Source organism: Hirundo rustica, chromosome 1 (assembly GCF_015227805.2).
Source record: "Hirundo rustica isolate bHirRus1 chromosome 1, bHirRus1.pri.v3, whole genome shotgun sequence".
NCBI classification, from domain to species: domain Eukaryota; kingdom Metazoa; phylum Chordata; class Aves; order Passeriformes; family Hirundinidae; genus Hirundo; species Hirundo rustica.
In genome coordinates this window covers 108,842,679-108,868,485 of record NC_053450.1, presented here as the reverse complement: position 1 = coordinate 108,868,485, position 25,807 = coordinate 108,842,679, and the positions used below count along the sequence as shown (strand labels likewise).

At 37.6% G+C, this 25,807-nt stretch overlaps 1 protein-coding gene across 2 annotated transcripts in view; it reads left to right on the top strand.

The window, feature by feature from the left end:
• The window catches only part of SEPTIN7 (septin 7), a 65,224-nt gene that overhangs the window by 3,287 nt on the left and 36,130 nt on the right, over positions 1-25,807 (top strand). The window lies entirely within an intron of this gene.

Sequence of the window (25,807 nt, the reverse complement as noted above, 5' to 3'; positions counted from 1 at the left end):
GTATGGCTGCAGAGAAAACCAAATGTAAACAGTTGTTCCCTATGGACTACAGAAAATGGGAAATTATATTTGGTTTTAATGAATAGTACCATTTAGAACAACTTATTTAGGCTTCAGTGGTGACCCAAATTTGTCATCTTTCCTGTTAGGAAATCTAATTTCGTTCTTTTTTCTTGCTCTTTTGAGTACTTTTCTGATAACAGACTTAGTAAAGTTGGGCACATTTGTGTGTAACTGATGCTGCTACATATGTGACCCTGTTTTGGCATGCTAATCAGCAAAATAATAATAGTAGTTTAGAAAGTGTTTTATAATAGCGATCTGTCTCTTTGTTATCTAGCTTTATCTTTTGTAATTTGGCTAGCTTGATAGTGCTTTATTTTGTCATAGACACAATGGATACCTTGTGTAGACTTTATGTGCATGTATCATGTAATGATAGTACTATTGACAGAGTTAGAAATCAAGGACAAATGGGTGCAAACACACTGTATATTTCATGTACATTTTTTCTTTGGATTACAAAAGTGTCTTGGTTTGAGAGAGCGGTATCTGCTAGGGAGGGGCGGGGCCTCCCTAGGAATGGGGAATTCCATTCCCCTCCCTGTAAGTACTAGAATTTAGAAAATTAAAGGGGCTTTTCAGGCAGAGGTATGGGTAAAGGAAAAAACAGTTCTTTACTAGTAAGTATAACAAGGCAAACAAACAACAGCTACAGCATTAATAACAAACAGAGCCAGGAACCTCGAGGGGCTTTGTTTCACAAAGCCCGGGGCAGTCTGATCTCTTGGGACCCCAAGAGCACCAAGCTGGAATGGTGGAAACTCCAGGGCTGGTGGCTGGAACGGCAGGCAGGGGTGTGCGGGGCTACAGCGTAGCACGAAGAGCAGCGCTGGAGAAGCTGTGACTCCCGGGCAGGGCTTGCGCAGCTCCAGCAGGGCAGGCAAAGGAGCTCAGAATTCCTGGGCGCCTGAGCAGATGATGGTAATCTCCCAGGACCGGACTTTCTGCTGACCGTGGACATCTCCCGCGGCAAACCACAGCCTGACCGTCTTCTCCAATGCCGAGAGCAAGAAAAAAAACCCCCGGCTCCCCCCAGCCCTGTCCTTTTCCTGCCCCAAAACTCCCATGATCTTCCCCCTCCTTTGTGTTAGTCAAGTATCATCTAAGCACTAGTACTTTGTCTCTTAGCAACTTATGGGGAAAAATTCTTTAAGACAAAAAGGAACAAACCTAACCCCCATCAAAAAGTGAGCTAGAATTTTAAAATTTGAGGATTGCTTTCTTCTTTTGGAACTTGATGACAGGTTTCTTCATAGTCTAGCATCCAAGTACATAATTCATTATTTGGTACAAAGCTGTTAAGTCTAAAGTAAAATTTGGTTTTCTGCTACCTATAGGTAATAAAAAGGAGTGAGAGATGAAATTGTCCTCCTAAGTGGTAGCTGTAGGGATGTGTTAGAACTGGAGAAAGTCTGCAAAATTACCTTGTTTTTGTGTAGTATAGTTTAAAGCAATTACATTTAGGAAAACTGTAGAAGATGAAGACCCTCAAGAATTGAAAATGACATGTTGACTAGTTTTGTTATTTTTGTGCTTACTACTAAGACTTAATTTGTTTGCATGGAAATTTGTGCCACTGTCTGGAAGCTTACTCGGAGAGGTGGCAGTCTTTTCCTAAATTAAAAATGCCACTAATTCTTTTCTTTTGAGCCCCAGGTATAGAAATCAGACACTTGAAAGTGAGTGTTTAAATAAAATGATGGCTGATCTTTTAGTAGTCTGGGGACGTTTGGGAAGGGGTGGGGTAGAGAAATTATTTTGTTTCAGTTAAGTGCCTGGTAATAGTATGCCCTGAAAAAATGTATTTGTTCTTAAATATAAAGATGAAATAGTTTGTGTATTACTGTTCACTTGTGTTGGTAAACACTGTGATGTATTCTGCAGGTAGGTTGTTAGAATTGTAATTATTTGTTGCTGTGTTCATCCTGTAAGGTAGTGTACTCTGACTTTATTTGAGGTCAGTAGTCAGTATAGATGGAATTACCTATAATCTACTTGGTAAAGTTTAAAGTTAGAATATAGTGCTTATCTGTGTATGGTCAGTGCTGGGAAAATGAGACTACTGGATGTATTATCTCTTGGAGATTATCTGAAATATTATTGCTCTTTCTGCTAGTAGGAATCACGTGTGCATGGCTACCTTTTCCTGCAGATTGCACAACTACTGATCTGCTGGCTCTGCTTTATTTGGAGGTAGTCAGTGTCAATATGTTACCTGTTTGTTCTGAAAGGAAAAAAAGAGGAAAACAATGCTTGTGGTTGCTAAACAGGTACAATGAAGAAAACAGATCATGTTTGGGATCTGTGATCTCTGTGTCCAGCTCTCTTACGATGTCTGAGACTTAACATTGCAGCTAATGCAGTTGTATAGAAACTTTTCCTGTTGTATATTTAGTCTAGAATTATCAGTTAAACTTAGTAGATGTGCATAGTGTTATATCTAGCTTTTTTGTCTTTGGAATGTGTAGTATGAGAATTCACCAGAGCAGTGTTTGGGGGAAATTTGTCGGTATGGTTGTACTATTGTGTGTTGTTCCTACTGCTGTAGAAACAATTCTGTTTTAATTTAAGAATGTTAGATTTTTGTGACTGAGCAAGTAGTAAGGACGGCATCAAATAGATCTGATGTTTCCAGTAAGAATTTTTGCAGAGAAGTAGATTCATTTTGCAGAACATTTCTTAAACTATGAATATACTCCATAAAACGTATATTTCCCCAGTTACTGTCATTGCCCTGGAATGATGGACCTGCACATAGCGGTGTGTGGTGGCTTCATGCTCTTCTTTGTACCAGTGAAGTTGGAGAGTGGGCTTTTAAATGTGGGCATGCATAAGGCCAGGTAGTTTTTGAGCAGCCTGCAGAATGGTTTCTGAAGCAGATTTTCTCCTCCTGAGCTAAATTGGTTGGTGACATTGCTTTGAACCCATGTAGACAATGTTCTTGCTCTTTTGAGTCAGGACTTGGTAGGATTGTGTATTTGAGGCTTGTAATGGTAATGAGCTCTTTTCTATAAGTGTAGTTGCTGATTTCCAGGTGTTAGGGTGTTTACATGAAATATAACTAAGGGGTGAAGTGATCGTGAACTATGCGCGTACAAGTATAAAAAGGGGATGTCAAAATACCTTTTTTATATCAACTGTTTTAAGGATCATTGGATAGTAAACCTTAATAGAAACTGGTGTTACTCTACAGTATTTAGCCATAATAAACATTTTGTCATTTCTTTTTTTTTCTCTAAATTGTATTGATTCTTTTGTTAGCGTTTATAAACTTTTCTTGAGAAACTGAAGACTAAGACTTTGTTTTCCTTATTAATCAGTTTTCATTGATTTGTCTTTAATCTTTGAGACAACTTCATATTACTTATATTCTCAAAGGCTAAGCAATAGTTTTCATCATGCTGCTTTTGCAACAAGTTGGTTTTGCAGAATAAAAACTCACAAGCACCTCCTCTGAGGACTTGACAAAATGAGCAGAAATATACATTTAACTGAGCTCCATTCCTGATGCTTTCAAAATAAGACATTTAAGTAGTGATTTAAAGCAACTGATTCTACATCTGAAGCATTAAATCTCAGCAGGGGAAAAAATGTCAAGTTTGCCTTGGTAGCCTGTTTCCGTCATAATTTTGTGTAATCTCTTCCAGTATCAGATGATTGTTGAAACACTTGAGAACCCGACATAAATATTTAGTCTGTCTGAAATCCAAAGAGTATTCTCTGTATTTCTCTGCTGTACGGGTTTTTTGGAGGAAAGGACATGTTTAAGGCAGATGCTTAAGAAAAGAAAACTTCCAGAAGAAATACCGCTGTGGTTAATAACTCACAATTAAAGAAAGTCTTAATTGTGGAATTGTAGTTCTGTCTGTTAATATAATTACACTTGCTTAAGTAGTGGGTGTGTGTTTTTGCTTTAGTCTATATGAAGTGTGGAACAAATAGTTATTTTTCAGTGTGTCTTCCTTCTAAACACTGAGTCAGGAAATCCCTCTTTTGTTGTTCTTTTATTGAAATGACGCTGGTAACGGGATTTGAACCAACACCCAAGTAGATGCAAAGTCATAATTCTTAAAAATTCCTTTATTCTGTACACCTTATGTACTTAAGAATATGTGTTTGTGGTGACTTTTCCCAGAGCTGTATGTTTCAAAGTGTTCAAGCTTCATGAGTCGCATTAGAAGTTGGACTTTTAAGATCAAGGGTTTTTTTAAGTCATCAGATTTCCAAAGTACAGAACACTTAGAGTTGAGTGGCTTTCCACAGGACCTTCTACGCAATTCCTAGTTCTTGAGCAACTGTTTGGTAGCTTTGACTTTGAAAGCTGTTTTGAAACCTCTCCTATAGTAAATTACCTGTTTTGTTTCCAAATTGTTCCTTTAGCCTTGTAGATCACCTGTAGATTACAACTGAAAGGAAAATGCCATGCAATATTGTTGGAGTGCTTCATTTGTAATTATATGCACGCTCAAGTGTTTTGGTTTAAACATGGTTTTTTGGCATGGAGGCAAAGAAAAGGACTGTATTTTGCAAGACTTGAAGTTACATTAAAGAAGCAGCACACCCTGATTTTAATATGCTTTTATTGTTCGCTAAGAAAGCTTGCACTGGTTTAATACTTGTATCTTCTGGTGATGGATCATGTTCTGATTAAAATTTCCCCCTTCACTTGTTCCCTTTCTGAAGCAATTTATTTATCAAGCCAACCAGTGGCACCAAGACATTGAGCTACTCACAGTTACTTATTCTTTCATTGCTGTCAATTTTAATGCCAGGAACAAAATCATTTTTCACAGGATAGAAAAAATAATTAAATGAAAAGTAACCTGTGTGTGGGTAGTACAACTAAGTAGGAACAGTTTTGGGATGTTTCCAGTTCTTGCTGATCTGCTGTGATTTGAAATCACAAAATTAAAGTTTCAGTTGTGTGTTGACCGACATAGTATCTGAGTAGGTGTTTGGCCTTTGGTGTGACATTCATTATCTGGCTGCCTAGGATCTTGCCCTGCCATTGCTGAGTTTACAGTGCCTTGTGCATACAGTCAGGAGAGTCCAGTCTCATGTACAGGACTGGAGTAGAGTCCTCTTGTTTTTGCAAAGAAAAAAGCACATGATGGAGGAAAAGAACTAGCAAGATTTCTTGCAGGTATCCTGCCTCCATTCCCCTGTAAGTTCACTTCTTCAGAATACCTGAATTCCTCTGGTTCTCTCATCCTCTGAAAGCTGCTCAGTGTGCTATTGTACCTCTTTGGCTGCAATCTGTTTTGGGCTACTTGCATTGTGACTGCCTGTCTGGTACTGCTGTGCCAGTGGGCTGGGTTTGACAGCACTTTTCCAGTTCTCAGGGTACTTTTCCCGTAGAGAAATGTTGAAGTCTGGGTTCAGCTGTTGTGGTATAGCAGAAATAGCTCCTTTAGAAAGCTAGATAAAAAATAATATTAAGTTGCAGGGATCCTGTTCACAGGATTATGAGGTTTCCATTAAATATAGGTATAAAAAAGGTTGTTTCTAAGGTTACAGAATTCTTTAAAGAAGTAATTTATTATATTCCATTGATGATGCCTACAAAGTATAAAAATTGATGGCTGGATACTTTAACATGCACCTGATGGGGATGCCAAAGCAAAATACGTTGAACGTAGGAGAATTGGCAGAGGTAAAACCAAAGGAAATTGGAAACTGGTAGAACTCAGAATGGAGCCAGTGTATGCCTAGATGACATGCTCGTCTGGAATAATCTCTGTTTTGGAGTAATGCCTCATCAATGGCCTGTCACTCCTCTTGTGGGAAAAGGTTGATAAAAATTTTTTGAGAGGGTTGAATAGATGAATTCTGAAAGTCTTTAATGAAGAAATAAGTACCTCTCCAAGATGTGAAGGATCAGTAACTCAGCAGTGAGTTTACTGGCCTGCATGATTTTCCAGTGAGTTATTTTCAGATAGGAGCTTGAAGTACATGTTTTTGTGAGTACTTGGCTTCAGTTAGAAAATCTTCTCTCATACTTTTTTAGTTGGTTTATGGATAGATTTTTTTTCTTTCCTTTTTTCCCCCTCCTCTTTCTTTTGTAATGCAGTGAGCTACAGTTGGCAACGTATTTGCTACTCTTGCCTCTTTCGTAGTATTTTGCTGTTCCTTTTTTTATTGTTGGGGAAAGAAACTTGCACAAAGTCTCCAACCTGATGAAAATGAGAAACTTTTTACAGTGGGTTACTGTTGAAACATATTGTTAGGGAAATTCAGTTTATCTGTCTATTTGAGCTTATCTAGAAACCATAGCTTTTCAAATACTTTCACAAGTTGTTTATAGCATAGTGGTTTTTAATCACTCAATAGGGGGAAAAAAGTCTTAATTTTTGTTAAGCTCATTTTAAACATTTTCCTCTCTGTGCAGTAGCTTAAAGTTTCTAATGAACAGAACTAAAGTTGGCATTTAATAGGATTGATCTTCAATTCTCATTTTTTAATTGTTTGCAATTACAACATTAATTGGAATTGTAGTGCTTACTGGATGACTTCTAAAGAGTCTTTGGATTTTTGTTATTAAGTGTTCGGATGCAAAGCTTCTTGAGTAGATTATGTAGAAGCCAGCTGCAGTAAGGTACTTCTTAGTGGATGTTTGCTGTTACATGACTCAAGTTCTGACAGCTAACCTTAAGTACCAAGTATTAATTTATTAAAATACTGCTTGGAAAAATAAAGACGATATTTTTGTAAAGCTTTGGTGATTGTAAACATAACTGATGAGTTTCTCATGTGGCAGTATTTTGGTCAGGTCTTAATTTATCTAAAAAAAATCTTTGTTTACTGGCAAGGGTTTTTATGGGAAGAGACGTATATTTTCAAGTGTGTGGATGTGAACTTATAATTTGGCAAAAATCTGCCTGTAATCGAAATGGCTTCTGCCTATAATTGAAATGGCGCCTTTTTTTTTTTTTTTAAGTGAGGATTCTGTTGCAAATAAGATTTTTCTTCTATTCCATAAATTCTTTTCTTGTCAGTCTCATAACAAGTGCTGTGAATTATTTTACGGGGATCTCTAATAGATGAATTCAGGAAATTTCATAAAAACCATCTAATGAGAGACTATGCTCTGCATTGTTTAGGTGTCATTTTCACTTTCGAAGATGGGTGGATGTTTTTGGTGGTTCCTTACAAAATCAATCCTGTCACAGTACTAGCTCTCTTCAGGCCATCTTTGCTGCGTTTCTAACTACATTAATATTTTATTCCTGGTGGTTTTTTCTTCTCTTACCTTACCATTTATTTGTTTTATTTCTAAATAAAAATGTGCTTGCTGCTTTTACACATCCAGGTGTGTGCACACATGCACACAAACACACAGTTACTCCGTTGATATTTAATTCTTTTGTAGTAAGCTTGTTCATTATGGTGAGATCAGCATTTGAACCTGGTCCTTGTTCCTTTGATGTCAGGTTTGTAGTTCACAATTTAGCTGAAATGAATGCATCTGGCATTTTGATATTAGAATAAGGATAATTAGTAATGTGTGAACTTGAACACATCCTAGAGAAGGTACCAAACTAATGGATGTTTTATTTCTTAAATTATCAGCTGGCCAGCACTTGTTTTGATGCTACTCCACAGATTGTCCTGAGCTGTCATGTGCATAAGCAGGGTGTGAACTAAAGGTTGCATGTTTTGTAAACAGTGACGTGTTAGAAATCACATTAATACTGTTTCCAGTTCCTTAGCCCGGTTCCAGAATACTGAAGCACTGGTTTTTGAAGCCATCAGTGCTACAAGCCCAGAGTGAGATTCAAAGTAGGAGCCAGTTTTTTGTATAGATAAATATACTGTATAAGTTTAAAACTGCTTCTCATTTCTTGTTGGCTGAAAATGTTAGTCTTGCTTGCCGTATTAAGAAATGCTGACAACTTTTTTAAGGAATAGGTTCATATTGTAACCAAAGTGATATTCTTGGGTGGAGTATTTGTGGTCTAAATATCCAGTTATAGTAAAGCCCATGTGACCCATTAAATGTGATTCAATCTGATTGTTTTCCCTCTGGCTGATTTTCCAACAGTCAGCTCAGATCTTCCTTGTCAATCCATTTGAAACAGTTTTACTTCCTTTTCTAGTATTTTTCTTTATGTAGTATGGCTGTTTTATGCAACTGTTTCATTTTGGATATTTTTCCATTGAGGTTCTGAGCAAATTTACTGACAAATTGGAGTTTATACCGTACTCTTGCCTGAATTTCTCTTACTAAAGACAATGAGCATCTTCTGATAATACTTTTTCTCACTTCTTATGGTGTATCTGATGGTATTTTCCAGTAATTTTTACCATAATACAATACATAAGGTAGGCTGTTTAGATTTATCAGTGGTTGTCTCGGTTTGAAAAGACAGGTGTCTGCTAGGGAGAGGCAGGCCTCCCTAGGAACGAGGAATTCAAATCCTTCTCTCCGTGTTATTATAATTTGGAAGATTAAAAAAAAAACTTTTCAGTCAGAGCTATGGGGAAAGGAATAACAGTCTTTACTAGTAACTATAACAGGACAGACAAACAACAACAACAGCAATTACAATAATAGTGAAACAGAACCAAGAACCCTGAGGGCAAACGGTGGAAGCTCCGGCGCTGATGGCTGGAAGCCGGGCGCGGTGGACTGTCCTCGGCAGGCAGGGGGTGTCCTGGCAGACAAAGTGGGCAGTGCCGGAGAAGCCGCAGTGGCTGGACCCGGGCTGACCCAAAATCCAGCAGGGCAGCGGAGAAACTCCGAATTCTTGGGCGCTCCAACAGATGATGGAATTCTCAGGACCAGACTCCTCCGTTAACCGTGGGTTCCACGCAGCTACCAGTCGCCCGACCGTCCTCCCCGGCAAACTGAGAGCAGCTGAGTCTACCACCCTCAGCTCTTGGGAGCCTTTTCCCTCCCCCAAAACTAAGTGATCAACTTCCTTTGTCTGGGTTGAGCACCCTTTAACTATCAGTATGTAGTCTGCTAGCAATTTATGAGGGGGGAAAATTCTACAGGAAAACTTAAGCCTCAGCAGTAGTTGGAGGGGAGAAAGGTTGCTGAAGCTGTCTCATCAAATTACTTTTTTCTGTTTCAGTTCTTGTCATGCTTTACTTTCGCCCTGATTTTTCTCTGTAGGTAGTTTTCTCAAATCTGTGCTCTTGGTACTTTTACACTCTGTCTTGGAATAGTGCTAAGTTCCTGACAGTGTCAATTTAAGAGATTTTAAGTTTGTAGTAATGCCATTTGGTGTAGCTCCTTCCCTCTGTTAAACTTGAAGTGAAAGTTTCTTTTGAGGGTCCTGGTTTCCCAATTTCACAGTTGCTTGTAGCTTTTTATGAGTGAAACTTTGGTTTTGGTCACAGATGGAACCTTAAGCCAGAATTGTGCTGATATCTTATGAATGGAAACATGCGTCTGTCAAAGTTAATGCAAAGTGCATCATTCTGGTCCTTCTTATGAAACTTCTCCTGCGAAGGCTAAACAACTTTGTTTCATGGGGCAGAGGCTTCCTCAGGAGGGCAAAAATGGCCTGTGATTCAAAGGAATTAAACTCAGCCTTCCATGGAGTGAAGCAGTGCAGTGGAAGGACACAGATAAATGTGGGCTGGATAAAAACATCAAGTGTCAGTTCTAACAGCATCTGGCTGTGCTGTTTTACTGCTTGGGATATGTGAAGTGGTGTTGGCTTTCTCTATGAGGTGACAGCTTGCATTTTTGAAAAGAATCTGGAGCATTCCCAGGTGACATTTCAAACTGCAAACAGCAGTGACTTAAAATAGCAATTTTGTAGTCTGAGGTCATTACATGTTGAATTTTGAATTTATGGGCTAATCCAGAATTGTGGGTTCCTTTTCTGTTGCTCAGATAGTGGAAAAAATAGTAGTTCAGTGGTCTGAAGTGGAAGGTTGTTGGATGTCTGTGGAACACTTTTCAGTACAGTATCATGAGCATTGTGTTAAACTGAATGACTGTGAAACAAACCACTGCTGAAGTACGTAATTATCAGATGAGCAGTTGCTGATGCTCGATAAGATTGAATGGCATGGAGTGAAAAAGGGCATTTGCTGCTCACATCCATCAGTGTTTTTTCCCTTCATGCACATTGCCTGTGTCTTCTGTCTTTCAAGATAGAAATATTAAATGTTGTATTTACAAAAATGGTAGGGAGGAATCGCAGGAATATTCCAAGTTTGGCTCATGAAGATATGAGTGGTTCACCTGTGATATAATAAGCTGGTAAAGGGCTAATTGATATTTCAGCTATAACTGTCTCCTTGAACCCTACGATGTAAATCTGTAAAACATTTACTTTCTCTGTGTTAAACTGTGATCCATTAATTAGCCTTCATGTCTACATGATTTTTCTGATGACAAGATACTGTTAAAGTTTCTGTCCCACGCTGCAGAGTTTAAAGGAAGCTGTAGGTTTTCTGAGAGTAAACTTTGTCCCAAAAGTCAGCAATTCTCTTTTACCATCTGTTCTTCCTTGGTTTGACAAATGAGACATTCATCATTTATTGTTTATTGTCAGTTTCTGGTTATTTTTTGCTCTGCCATTTTCCTTATTAGCTATTTTCATATGACATTGATGAAGATGATTTGGTTTATTTTCTTTTTGTCATCCCAGCAAATGCTTTACATGATATTGGTATGTCTGTCAGAGGCCTTTGAGGAATTAATGTAATACCCTGCAGTAAAAATACCCTCTTTTCATGTAAGACTGAATAACAGAAATAACACGGGGATTTTTAAGGACCTGAAGAGTTTCTTGGCTTTTGGATGAAGTTTGATGGTGCTTTGCTTGATAAGTTAGCAACGTAAAGTCATGTTCAAGTTTATTGTAATTATTTTTAAGGGGATGTCCCTTCTTTTAAGGGACATTTAAATTTAAGGACATTTTTGATATTTGCATAGGTTTGTGACTAATCATTCTTCAGTGTTCTCAGCAATGGTAGTTATGAAAAGAAATCATGTAATAGATCCAGTGTATGGACTGGTTTTTCATACCTCTGAAAAAGTCAGAGGTAAGCTTGTTCGTATGAGTCTTCTGTTGCAGAAAGAAGCAGCTTTGAACAAAATCACAGCCACTTAGTTTCCTTGTACCCTGAAGCCTGTGAGAGAACTGGTGCGGGGGTTGGTTTGAGCAGGGCCAAAGAAACCACTTGTCCCACACCCCACCTATGTTCCATGGCAGCACCATTTGTGGCACATTGATTAACCTGAGTGAAACTCCAGCAAATTTAAACCTTGAAGAGCATGATCTTGGTTGCCTTATCAAATCTCCTCCTATATGTAGGTTACTGTATCAATAAAAATGGTATTTTACATTTGCTTCTTCTGTGAAGTTGTGCTGGAATTTTTCAGTTTTTATTGTATTAGTATCTTTGAGTCTGTAAAATTTTTATTCTAATTATTTCAAAGGTATTTATTGTCTCCTGTTTCTTCCTGAGCAGCTGAAACTAAAAACTAAACCAATTGCCTCTGCAGGGCAATGTTTTCTCTCAGTGATTTTGCAAGATCAATACCCACTTCTGCTACAAGACAGGTAGACCTTAATCCAGTAATGCACAGTGCTTACTAATCCACTTAATAGACGAACACTGTCTAGTGGTTGAAAAACTGAATCCATGCTATTAAGAAGAAAAACATGCTGTGTTTCTGAAATATTTTTCTTGCTCTGTACAATTTGATCCTTTTAGCCATTGTTGTTTAACAGTGAAGTCATTCTATAATCAGACACCTTTTAGTGAGTGAATGCAGGGAAATGAGTTGAGACATGGATGATTGGACCAGATTTTACCTTGAAATATTTGTCAAATTAAAACAGTTTGGCTTGAATTATCACACTATTCCAGTCTACAATAAGTAAAAGGATGTGATTTTTTTACACTCTTTGGCTGTGGTTTGAACTGCGGACAGTGTCCAAAATTTTTTTTTACTGTGAATTTATCTGCTTTAGTTGATTTATGTCAAATGGCAAGCATTCGGATAGCTGAATAAAATAAAACTGACTCAGAGGAAGTATTTTATGAGCCTTGCAAATACTTGGACTGTTTGAGGTTCTGCTCAAAAACAGTTTCTGCTTAAGTAACAGTAAATGCATTTATTCTACAACTAGTTACATAACATTTTTATATACCTGTCTAATTAGAAAGGAGTTGAAACCTACCGTTCAAGGCAGCAGCTGTGCTATGTAATCAACAGGCAAACTTCTAGGCGTTGTGTGTGTATATATATATTCACTCTTGTGCCCTGTTTTGGCGCTCATCTGAAGTTTTCTATTTGGTCTTTTTTCTATAAATAAACTTCATTTATAAGAAGTAATATGCTTTTAGGGCACAGTGTAGAGTGCTCTGATTGTGTTTCTAGTGCCTATTAAATGGTGTTGAGTGGCTGACTAAGACCAGGCAAAGATACAGACAGCAGGATAAAGCAGGAAATCAGAAGGAGATCATCATAATGACAGTAGCTGAAATCATGTCATGGTACTCATTTGAAGAAAACAGCTCTCTGTGAAGATGGATGAAGAGGTCTCCAGTCTTGTACCTCCTGCAGTTTCTTGACTCTTCATCCATAGAGCTCTTTTAAAAGGCTTCAAAATAGCCCTCCTGCATATAAATGTTAAGCAGCCATTTCTTGCTTTGAGTTTGTGCCTCGCTGAAGTCTGTGCCTTTGGTTTTTGAGAAATAAATTTTTGAGTTTAATAGTGTGTGGGCCTGGATGTTGATAGTTTCTTGTTTACTATTTATAACTTTTCAAAAACACATTGTAAAGAGGTCAAAATGAAGTTTACTGTCAACTAACACCATAAACTTTGGGGAGGTAAGTGATATTTCAAGAAGCATGTTTGCTTACTTACATTTTTACAGAATCATGGAATAGTTTATATGGAATCTCTCAGAAGTCATCTGGTCCAGCCCGTGTTCAAAGCCCTTGCATGTGGTTCCTCTTGAACATCTGCTTTTGTCCTCTTTCGGGAGGGGGTTGCTGGGTTAGGTAAAACAAGCAAGGTCTTATTTTGGAGTCACACTTGATAGTAGTGGTCTGGTGTCAGTTTCATTCTTCAACATGCGATGAAACATAGGCTCTCCAGTCCGATTATTAAAATTATTTGACAAATGTTTCTGTCAAATCAGTTTTCGGACTCAGTAGTCCAAACCTTTACAGAGACAGCATTGTCATGTAGAGATTCATCACATGGATGAGATGTTGCGAATGTATCTTTGCCATTCAGATTTCTCATTTTACCATTGAGTTGGTTTGTTTTGCCTCAAGAAAAGCTGAACTGCAGAAATGCTTTTATACCGTTTCATCCAGAAGTAGAGCTCAGGAGGATGGAAAATGTTGCTTGTTTGATAGGACTGCAAAATCTTTGTGAATCTAATACCTTTTAGAATCTGTCTGTGGTTAAATTTGTGTCCTGGCATGCTTTGCAGTTGCTAATCAGGTGAAGTTAGGCCACTCACAATGTCAGGTTAGTGAGAAAGTGGAAATATTTTAGCCAAAAGTAGATTTTTTTTTTTTTTTAGCCAAAGATGAAATTGAGTTGCCTCAAAATAGATGGAAAGAAATAGGAAAAAGCATTTGATTAAATGGCATAAAATGACAGTTCTTATTTGAATTACACTACTTTGAATATGCAGAACGTTAAGACCTTTTTTGGTGTTTGTCTTTTTAATAAACTGCTACAGAAAAGATAATGCAGTTAATGAGTAAATCCATAGTTGATTATCTTATTCCTCTAGCATCTTAAAACTGGCATGTTATTGTATCTTTTGTTGGATTTTTTTCGTGTCACTGAAAAGCAGGGAGACAAATGCTTCCCTGTTACTAACAAGATGAACTGCTGGCAGATACAGAGAACTTCTGCTTACTCAAATAAGGCTGTGTTTGTCAATATGTGTACTTAGCAGTTTCCTTAGAACTCTTGCTGTCAGCTTACAAAGGCAAATCGATTTAATGCATGTTGAATGTGATTAATATTTAAATAAATAAATTATTACAATGAAACAATATAAAGAAAACCCCATGCTTCACTACTTTACAAAACATGTTATGGTTTTTACTTTTTTGCATATTTCTAAGTGGTTTGGTGTACATGTATTACACTAAGATTAGGATATCCTCAACTTTCTGAGTGCAAAAATAAGCACTCTGGTTAGAGCTCTAGCCTCAGTAAAGACGATTGTTTTCTTACTGTATTCAATGTATTCAATTCAATTCAATTCAATTTGAGGAGACTTTTCATAACACCTATGTGCTCTTCATATTTGTGCTTTGTGGAACACTTTTATAGATTGTGCTCCTTCTTGAGAAATGCCTATATCAAAACATTAATAAAGTGATGGGAGGTTTTTTTTTGCTTTGCTTTTTTCATATCGTTATTTATGGAGCAGGATACTGCTTCCTAATTCTCCAGCTGCTGATAACTACACCGTTGCAGGTTAAGTAGAAGAGTCACATTGTAGAGAAGTGTCACATCTTAAGCTGCTTGTTTTTGCTCATTTAAAAAAAACCCAAACCTACTGTTCTAACAAACCTACTAACCATGCACTTTTGATGAAGCTTGAAGCTGGCTCTTCTTGGGCAAGAAGAGAGAGCCTCTTAGCACCTGTAACTCAACAGAAAGATAAGAGATCAACTTTGACACAGAAATATTTCGGGTTGCAGTGTCCTTTGAAGAGGTGGGTATATGCACAATATAGATTGGCATTAATTGCCGTATGTTTCTCCGTAAAGTATCTATCCTACTGAAACACCTGGGTTTTTTCATGTCAAATATTGCTGTCACATATACTAATAGTATTGTCTGAGTGGCATGGACAACTCTGTTAATGTTACCTATTTATTGCAAAGAAGCATAAATGTGCAGTTTCTCTTGTAATAATCTGCAGCCTCAATTGGCTGATCCCCCTCTTTCTGTTCTGTATAAAACATCTTTGTAAATGAAGGTCTGTGGTAAAATCTGTTACATGGAGATGTAGAAAGATGTAAAGCTGGGTTTTCTTGATAGGGTGAGAAGCTCTAAATTAAGTGTCATGAAAATAATTATTAAAAATAAACCAAAAAAAAGAGGTTTTATTTTTCAGCTAAGACTAAGATAACTAGAAAGACTATGTTTGTTTCTGGAGATACTCACATGTGACTTGGTTAAATTATATCTTGAATATGTTTATGCTTCTGAGAAGATCGAGGACTGTGTCTCGCATGCCTTTCTACCTGTTTAGTTCAAGCTGCTGTGTCATAGCAGTACTGTTGAGTGTATTTAGCATTCTTTCATGCCCAGTAAATTGTCGTGCTCTTGTTTATGATGTTTCTGGCTGCAGCTTTTTTGTTGATGCACTCTGAACCTTTTCCGGAAGGCTTTTTATTACTTACTGTTCAAAAACCATTTTTAGCTCTTTCCACATACTCTGGCAAAGTGACTGCATATGTCAAAACATATGTATAGCTTCAGAGTTATCTGCTTCTAGCAGCAAAAGCTGTGGTTCTTTGAGCTATTCTTAGAGAATGTGAGGACTTGATATGCTGGGTGGGAAGGTGGGAAAGTACCGAAGGGGAAGGTGAAAACAGGAGACAAAGGAAACTTCTTGTATTGTTCTTAGTGTTGAGATGTAAATTTTGATTTGCAAAAATAATTAGTAATTGAATTTCCGTGGATAAAAAGTGGGAAAATATGACTGGGACAGAAATACCTGCTGTGTTCTGCCCTCTTGGTTTGAATCCCATGATTCAGATTTAGCTCTGGGTGCTGCTGAAGAACTGGAAACCTTGTGACTGGCTGGTGATAAGGTGGGCAGGAGCAGGAGGGAGCTGTGGCTCATGGAGAACCTTCTTCCTTGGTTGGATCTGCTAACAGGTGAATTTCTGTTCAGCCTATTGCAATATGCCAGAAGAGGTTGTCAGATGGTACCCCACAAGAATTTCTCTTATCTTAGATGTGCTGAATACCACAGCATTTTTTATCAAACTTAGAGATTGCTTTGGAATCGCAAAATTTTGTGAAGTAGAGGTGGTATGTTCCATGGTTTCCCTGAAAGATTAGGATGAATGAGTTGCCACTTAACAGGTTGTTACGAAGCGGATTTGTTAGGGGAGACTTGTTGCCTGTCTTGAGTCAGGTGTGCCTGGGACGCTGTGCATAGACACCGTTCAGAATTAATACAATTCCTTATATTCTGCTTAAGTGTTTTGGGAATGCTCTGAATATTGTCTCATGACTTTTTGAAAGCATGAATTCTCTCTACCTCTTTCATCAAAAGTTTGGGGTTTTTTTGCTGCTTTTGTTATCTCTGAGCTCACTGGGTGTTTGCTGTTGAAGCCTTACATGTGTTTTGGTCCTGCCCTTTCTGTTGTCAAGTAACACTAAATGCATACAGTAATCCTTGGGTAACTTCATCTGACTGGTGTGATTCATGTCTTACAAAGGCACGGTAAAAGATAAAGTGTGGACTTGATTCTTGCACAGATGTAGTGATCCCTTGGCTCACGGTCATTCTGTGGATATGTTGACCTCTGCTGTTCTGAAGGGTTTTCTCATTTTTACCTCACTAAGAAGTTGGTTCAGTTTGCTGCTTTCAAAGGGTGCTTAACTCCAAAGTCTCAGTCTAAAACTACAGATGCTGAAAAGAATGCAAAGGAATATATGGAAGCTATTCTGAAGCCCTCATTACCTCTTTTGAGACATATAATCCCAATCTCATTTAGTTATACAGACCTTCAGAGCAAGAGCTGGGGTTTGTATTTTTTAATAAACAAAATCTGGATATGGAAATTACGGTTCTGTGTTTTGGGTGGTTTTTAAGAATCTTTCAAAGTAACAGAAAAAAAATTGAGTAATATGTTGGTAACCTTTTTAATATAGAGTATAAGTTTTGCCAAAATGCAGTAAAACCTTCCCTTTTTTATTTGCTTATATAAGTTGTTGTGTAATTTGTTTTTGAAAGGTTTTTGGGTGTTTTTTAGGACTTTTTTCAGCATGTCTCTGTTTGCTCTTGGCCATATTTGAGCTTATGTGTAATGAGTATGATTTGTACTGTGTTGATAATTTATCTACTCAAGCTTGTTGAAACTACTCTAGCTTGCCTTTCCAAACAGGCTTCTTAATATCTCAGTTCTAATCCTGCTAATTAGTAGTCAGCCTTGACCATAAATCAAAACTAAGTACTATTGTGTATGCTCTGAACAAGATGAATTAAAAAAAAGCTTTTTGCCTCATCACAGGCATGTTTTTCTTGGCACTTACTTGAGGATATACAAAATGTAGTGGTTATCTTCTGTTGATCCTTTGCAGTTAAATGCACTGAAGTTGTAAAACAATGTTTCTCCTATGCCCTAGGTACAACAGTGATTATGGAAAGAAGCAAGTGAAAAAGATAAAGATGACTTAAAAGCTGCAATGTTGTGGGGATTTTTAAAATTTTTTCAGTAGTACCGATATATTTACTTCTCTATAAAACTTGTATTCAAAAGGGTGTTCAAATATGTTGGGTTTTTTATGAGGTCTCATGAGATCTGTTATATTATGATGCATTTCATGCAGGAGTATGTTTGCTATATACTATGTCATCCTTCATTTTCAGAATTTTAAGATCCAGAGATAGTAAATTCAGTTTCTTTTAAGACATTCATGTATACTTGCCAAAATGCTACTCAAAATAGCCCAACCATATTCTGCAGCATATTGCTGCCTGTGTCAGTGGACCAATGTTAGTGTTGTAAATAAAATGTATTCAGTGGGCCATGAAATCTCTGGGGGCAGACGTGTAGTTGCAAAAATTGAGTAATTTTACACAGACTCTTACAGGTTTATTTTCTTGAGTGGGATTCGTTAATAGAATTGAATAGAACTAATTTCTCGTCCCTCCCTAGCAGAGTTGGGTTGCTCCCAGTGATTATATTCCAAGGCACTATTATTAGAGTTCTCAGCTTTGGCTCTGGAAGGGGGAGCATCTCTGCTATTTTGTGTGAATGCTGCTGCTTTGGTTGGCAAACCAGCACTGTTTTGATGGGGACAGTGAAGTACCTCTTGACTCACTGGTGGCTGCTTTAGGCTGTCTGAGGAGTTGAGGACTAACAAGTGCTGTCATGTTGTAGATGAAACAATGCTTTTGCACCTGAAGGGAAAAAGGAGTAAACGGCAACAGCAAGGCTCCATGTAAGGAAGCTAGCGTCAAAAGCATTAATACAGATATATATGAAACAGAATATAAGGAAAAAACTGTTTTGGGTGTGTTCCTGTTTGGTTGAATAAAGTTTACTTCCTCACTCCCAGTTTTGGGTGTGGGAAGACAGACCCTAAAGTTTTGAGGAAAAGGGGAGAAGGGAGGTTTGTTTCCTTTCTGGCTGGAATATTAATTATATCCCTATAATTAGATACTTTGTCTACAAAAAAAGCTTTGAGATAAATAAGGCCAGCAACAGTGGTCATGCAAAACAGCTTCTTGAGACTGGGGAAGTATTCTGCATTCAGGTTTTAAAATTACTGCTTTGATAGCCTAGGTCAGGATTCTAGGTGTTTGTATGAAGTTTTGGAGCTGTTTTCTCCCTATACCTTTTGTCTGGTACCAGAATACTTGTTATTCCTTGTGGATAGAAGTCACAGTGATCAAGCTGCCTGTTCTCAGATCCCTTCTATTCTACCACTTCTCGATGACTCTCATAGTATTTAAAAAGGTGCCGAAGACTAAAAATGTCAGGTAATTATATAGTTTCTCTTACTATACTTTTTTTGTAGACTTGTGTGACTTTCTCTCCCTGGGAGAGAATATAAATAAACATTTTCTAATCTACATTTGCTGTTAGTTGGACAATTAGCTAGCACAAGTTTTACTGGCTAGGAAGTCTTATTTGTGTGTTAGGTGGTTGCATGTGCAATTCAGTTTTAGCTACGATTTAATTTATTTTTTAAGTAGATCTCCAATTTATTCCATTTACTGGGCTTTCATTCATAGCATAGGGCAGTCTGGCAGCATGTGAACTTGATTTCTTTCAGAAAAAATTCTAAATCAGAAGGTCCTATCAAGGATTACAGGTAATAGGGTCCATTTGCTGATTAACATTCAGTCCATCTGCCTTGAGGCTTTCATCCAGGAAGAGTCAAGAAAGCTAGAAGAGGAACCTGTGCTAAAGAAAAGGATGGCCACTGGTGTATAGAAAACCAAACTTGGTTTTGCCTGTTATGGAACAATGTGTGCAATAATAGAATTTATATACATTTTTATAAGTCTGTGCTTGCAAGTAAGCCCGTAATAACTGCTTACAAATGAGGGCAATTTTTCTGAGCATAGCTGTTTCCAGTAAAAGTGTGAGTGTGGCCTTAGGTGTAGTAGTAAAGTCTTAGTTCCTGTAGTACAACTTTTTATGCAAATTCTGCAGTGTTTGGCTTTTCTTGTATGCAGGAAGTAGTTCATATATTCTGTTAGGGGAGACTGATTACTTTGAAAGGATAAAAGGAAGCAAGGTGTCTTGTACAAGCTTTAGAAGTCTGGGGGATTTTTATGTGTAAAAATTCAGAGAAACCATAGAAGTCCATAACATGTTGAACATGTAGAGTGTAAGTTGTAACTTTAACATTTCAAGTTGGATTGAATTAGCTGAAGCAATTCTGACTGCATTTTATTGATAGAGTGCTTTGTCAAGTGTTGCAAACTTCTCAGTGGTAAAAGCTTCAAGCTTGTTCATCGTGATTCAATAAACATCAAGGTGCTTAGCATAAACAGGTAATACTTCAAGGTTTGCTATGGGTGTGCTGCCTTTGCTTATCCTAATGAGGAAATTAGCAGATAGTTTTGTTTCCTTGGATGATGGAATTTTAATGATTCCCTGATCCCAATTTGTTCCCATTTGTAGCATTTCAAGATGGTTGAGTAAGCATGAAGATGGATGCGGGAACATAGGTGTGGTATGTCTGTAGTAGACTTGAGGAACTTACAAATATTTGTTAAGTAAAGGCCTATAGTCATAATCTTTAAGATAAGGAAATTGATTTTGACAGCAAAAAGAAGCCAGTGAAAAGCTCTTAAAACTCCAGTTGGTATTAAAAATGTGACCAATTTTTTTTTTGTGCTACTGTACAAATGCTGTGAAATGAATGTAGCATGAAGCAGATCTGACCTGATTTGAAATAACAAATTTAATGCAAAGAGTATCTTGTATCAGAGTCACTATAACAGGAAATGGCTTTTCTATTTCTTGCTGTGCTGCAGACATCACTGTTTATCACATTAGAGATCTTAATGTAGCTCTTTGTAGGCTATGTATACTTCAAGAAGTTTAAAAAAGCCATACTTCGGTACTGAAAGATGCCATCCAGGTCACTTTGTGGTTTCTCCCAGTCATGGTAATTATCTTTTAATCATTGACATTAAGATTTCAAGTTAAAAAACACTGTGGACCCCTTCCACCAAATAAAAACAAACCCAAAATACCCAACCTGGGAAGATATATTTTGTTGGAGCACCTTTAGTACACTTGGTACAAGGACTTCAGGAGTGGTAGTTGAAGCATTTTTGTTGTCAATAAACATTTCCATTTAAATCTTCATTGTTTATCTTTTAAATGGCTCCTTTCAGAATCAGAGCTTGGTAAGTTTTAGGAGAAATTTTGATGCAGAAGTATGCCAGCTTTGCATCCAGTCATTCAGGGTTTCAAGCAGCAAAAAAAGGCACAACTTGTGGTCATGATGGGGAGTTCAGGAATACAGACCTTATATTCTTTTTGCAGGGGCTAGAGACCCTCTGGATACTCCTTTTCCAGTAATCAGGCAGTCAGGTTACAGAGAATGATAATTTTTACTTCTTTTTGAATTCACTGATATGGTTGGAAGAAAGAGTACAGCATCTAGATAAGAGATTACAGCCCTGCAGGTCCAGTTGAGGGGGTAGAATGTGTGAAATGTAACTCTGCTGTACAAGTAGCAAGCTGGGTCCAGTTACAAATAATTTCTGTTGGTCACTTCAGTACCTGAATTAGTTCTGGATCAATTTAGGTCTGTAATTCAAATGAAGCGTTATTACAGATGAGTGGGGAGGAAAAAATAAATCCTAATGGAATTTTGGAAGAAAAGGTCATGTTTTGAAGGGGTGATAGTACCAGCTGTGGTCTTTATATTACAGAATAGAAGAATTAAGATAAAACTGTAACAAGTAGTTAACTTGAAACACATTATAGGAAGAGGAAGTTTGTTGTGGTTGCTTATGGTGAGTTTATTTTTGGAAAGAATGCTATTGGGAGCGGAGGGCTTATTGACGTACACTGTAACAAAGCTCAGGCCAATATATTTTTGCTGAAGTTTGAATCTTGCCTAGAACCATTTTCCACAGCTTTCCAATTGATTTTTCTGCAGGACTGTTTCACTGCAGCAATATAACTGGATGCAGGGGTGACTGGTGCTGATCTCCCAGTATTATACTTTATTTGGAACTCTCCTTGTATCTTCTGTGACCACTGAGCAGGACTTAAGTTCACTTCACTGTTGAGAAGTCTTGTTCAGAAGCAGCATAGATTTGGGCTGCCTATGTGTAATTGCTGTTTTCAGATATAGTTAGCAGTTTATTTTTCAGTTTTATTCAAACTGTCTTGTACTTTTTGAACATTTACCAGCTCTCTCACAGTTCTGATTCCAGCCCCGGGTTTTCTGTTGATTCTGGTGTTTGCCTGCATGCTGGTTTACCTTTGGGTGGGTATTGATGTTTGGGACACCTTACAGTGCAGCATAATAATCTGCTGGCGTCATCCTTTTAATTCCCTATCCCTTAGGCAGCTTAGTTACAGCTTCATTTTTGTGGTGCCGACTTGGCTGTACTTTGTTGCCTGTACTTTTGAGAATGGAGTTCCCAATAACACTATAGGTATTCAAGTCCAAAAAACTGCCTTATTTTTTTGTCATGGTAAGTTTGAACAGTAACTGATGTTATTGAAATGGTAAAAGTCCTCTTATTTCCCACTCTTTTTATAAGGCTGTTATACTACTAGTCTTAGCATTTGGAAATGGCTAGGAAAAACCCAGACTTGGATCTTCTTTTTCAAAACTTTTAGAATCAGTGGAAAGTCCTTGTTAGTCAGTGCCTTAGACACAACTCTGTTTTGGAGTTCTGTACATCATCTGGCTGCTTTTTTTATTTCATATCAATACCAGTGGATTTCTTTGACATGGCTGTTTTTTCCACCAACCAGTGTGATGGTGGCAAACTGTCTTTTTCTAGGCTTCCTTTGATCACTTTAATATTGGTAGATCTGTGATGCGACCAGCATGAAGTTACCACTGGAAAATAACCAGAGCTGATGTCTCCAGGACTGCTGGGTCCTTTGAGAGGTTTCCCATCAAAACATGGCAAGGCTGATGAGCATCACAGATGTTAATGGATAAAACACTGTGCAGAAAGAAAAGTACTTTTTTAGTGTGGCACTGGGCTCACTATTAGACTTGTTTATTTTAAGGTCCATGTTCTTCTCGTTTTCTTCTAGCTTTTCAATTATTGCACATCTTTAAAAAATATAAAACCTGGATGCATATTTTCATTTAAGTATCTTGCACTTGTCAGCTGCTTTTCCTAGACTAGGTTATGGTGGCTTTTAGGAAAATGAGACTTGAGTACTTTCCATTGCCAAAAAAACTACAAAACACAAACACAGGAAAAATACAAGCACATACAAAGCAAACAAACCCACAAAAAACCCCCGAAAACATAAAAGGTTTGCTTGTTTAATGAAAAACAGAACAAAGTGAAGGGGGAAAAAATTATACTAGCATTCCATATGTGGTCAGCCTCCTTTTCACTAGTTTTTCTGCAGAACTTTTTTTTTTCTGTAAGTCCCTGATGTTTTTTACAGATGCTGGAATTCTCTTTTCATGCTGTTCATTAATGTAGTGGACAACCCTTTAAAGATGCTTGGATGGGAAAATGTAGTTGATGTATAGGGTGTCAGTATCATGAGTAAGAGAATGGAAATGATTCTTCATATTTTTTAAGTACTTGAAAAATCATAATATCCTCAGTGGCGTTCATGAAGTATCCTTCTGGCTTAATTGGAAAAACTGTGATCCAGCAATAGCAGCTGCTCCTCTAGGCTGAAGTTCAGATTTTAACCTGGCCGAAGTCTGTGCTCCTGCTGAAAGAACCAATAGCACTTGGCCCGAATTGGATTAGTGTGCAAATCCAGCTGGAGTGTTTTCTGGGAGCTGCAAGGAAGGTTAGCAGCTTCAGTCTGCTTGCAGCACAGCAAAGGAATATCTTGTGTCAGCACAAAGGAGGGATGGCTTGGAGGCTAGGATTTAATTTTTTTTTTCGGTTGCAGTCCTGGTTGATGTGACAGTCGTGAGGCATTTGTTTCAGAAAGTTGTCAAACTGAGTCTTGGTTAGATTGAACTAATGTCTTAACTAAAAATCTTTGAGCATTATGTAATGTTGTGGTTGTAATGAAGGATCTGTGATTACATCTGAGGTATTTTGCCTTGAAGAATTTTAATTTCTCTGATTGAAAGAGCAGCTTATCCTATGGAGAAATTCCTACTGAAAATACTAAATGAGGCTATGCATAAGTCAGTCTTGTAGGGTGGAATTAAAAAATATTCCTAGATCAGTGTTTAAAGACTCTATTTTGTGAGTTCTGTATGCATCTGAAATTTTTGAGAGCTCAGGAAGATCACACAACCGGTAGCACTGCTCAGCTTGAGTCACTCATCAGATCAGTTGATATTAGTGGATGTATTTAACTCTGTACTTTGGTAACATGCTTACGTGTTGACACTTCTTTAAGCACTGGTTGTTGCAGCTGCTGCCTGGTGTGGTGTAGGATGAAGGCAAATATTTGTTCCTGGGTTTAAAAGTACAACTTAAATGTTTGTAAATGACACGTCCTTTAGCTTAGTGCAGTCTTGGCTTTAAATTAGTTAGATCAGGATGTGTGTTTCCAAATGAAACGTTTGTGGAGCATGGAAATCTTGCTAGTATGCATTTTCAGGTGGCTTCCGAAATGGGGAGCTTTCACATATAAACTGTCAATAAATAACTACATGTTAATCAGGTCTATCTCACCTGGACCTCCATGCATCACTGAAGTTTAAATTAATTTCCTTTTTTTTTTTTTAAGTCTCATTACTAAAATGACTATTTCAGGAGAAATGTGTGTCTGATATATCATTTTGGGTAAAAAACTTGAATAGGAATATGATAATTGCTCAAATGAATTTTTAAGGATGGCACATGAGGCATGGGAAGATTTTTGCTATGGGAGAGCAACATTAGACCTCTTCAATTCATACGTTGTAGTTTGAATAAAACAAAAATGCGTAGTACTGCAAAGGTAGTATCCTTGTATATTAATTTAATGAATATAGAAATTATTGAACTGTTTCATGTTCTTCTAGCCCTATAGAGGCAAATAACTCTGAAATCCACAGTGAAATTCAGCCTTAGCATAGCATAAATATTGAAATAAAAGAAGAGATCGAACTGTGATGTTTTGTATTAAAAAGGTTAATTTAGAGGGATACCATTGTATTGTAGTGGAGAAGAAATTGCAAGATTTCTTTATTTTTAGGTCTTGGAGGCATATGTTGCTGGTAAAAGTGTGTAATATATATATCGAGTTGCTAACTTAAAGGAAATTGACTATTGTCAGGTATTTGTTCACTGCTTTTCTGCTACATCAGTTCCAGGCAGAGCAGAAAACAATAACTGCAACTTAACAGGCATTGAGACAGAAAAGAGCATGTCAGATTTTCACACTTACTTAGATGTTGGGGGGGGGGGGGGGTTGCATTGTATTTGACTGAATGAATTAAGAATTTGTGTGAAAAAATATTTTAAGAATTATGTTTTGTATCTCTTTTGACTAAACTCATTGTGTATCATACCAACCTTCTGTAACGGACAAGCCTGTGACTTACCAGACTCAGCATCCTTGGCTCTGGGCTGTGTCCTCTGTAGCTGGCAGGAATTCCAGGAGTCCTGGTCCACCTCCTGTGTCTGTCCTTCAGACTTAGGCAGTGCAAAGCATAGCAAGCACTCTAGACAAGTCTTAGGCTATGACCTTATCAGGCCCATCCGTTTTCCTTTCCACTTTATAAACAGATGCTTCTGTTGGCTACAAAAGCAGCTCAGATTTCTTCTAAGTCATTCTTTCTCATAAACTGAACAGTGGTGGCAGCAATTCATAAACCAAAACAGTGGCTTAGCACTTCAGCAAAACAGTTGTTACCATATTAAAAAGGGTGTAGTCTTGACAACACAAGCTTATTCCAACTTTCCTCGCCCTATTTTAGAGCTAGAATACCCATATTAACAATTCCAGTAGAGGCTGTCTTATGGAAACAAAAGCACATTTTACCAAGGTTGTTTAAAAGTGGCAGCGATTTATCCAGGAGAGCACATCTCTATGATCATCTTGCTCCTTGGTTGGCTAACACTGGGCCAAAGAAGCAGAATTATCCTAACTTGCAACCACCATTGCCCTATTTTCTTGTTCCTTATTGCCACAAAAATCTTTATCACTGGGGTAAATTTTCACAATTCTATCTAGCTATTACCATATTCCTCTTGCCACTTGTGCCAGTTAAGGGGTTTGTCATAACATAGTTTCCTGCTATAAAAAGTGATTCCAAGGATATTAAAGAGAGAAGGCATCAAGAAGGAGGGTATAAGGTATTGGAAGAAATTTTTACTACCACAAGAAATGTTCTAAGTTAAGTCCTCTGACAAAGTTTTGTGGTTTTGCTTAATAACATAGTGTCCCATCTGGGATATTTTGAGAGCATTC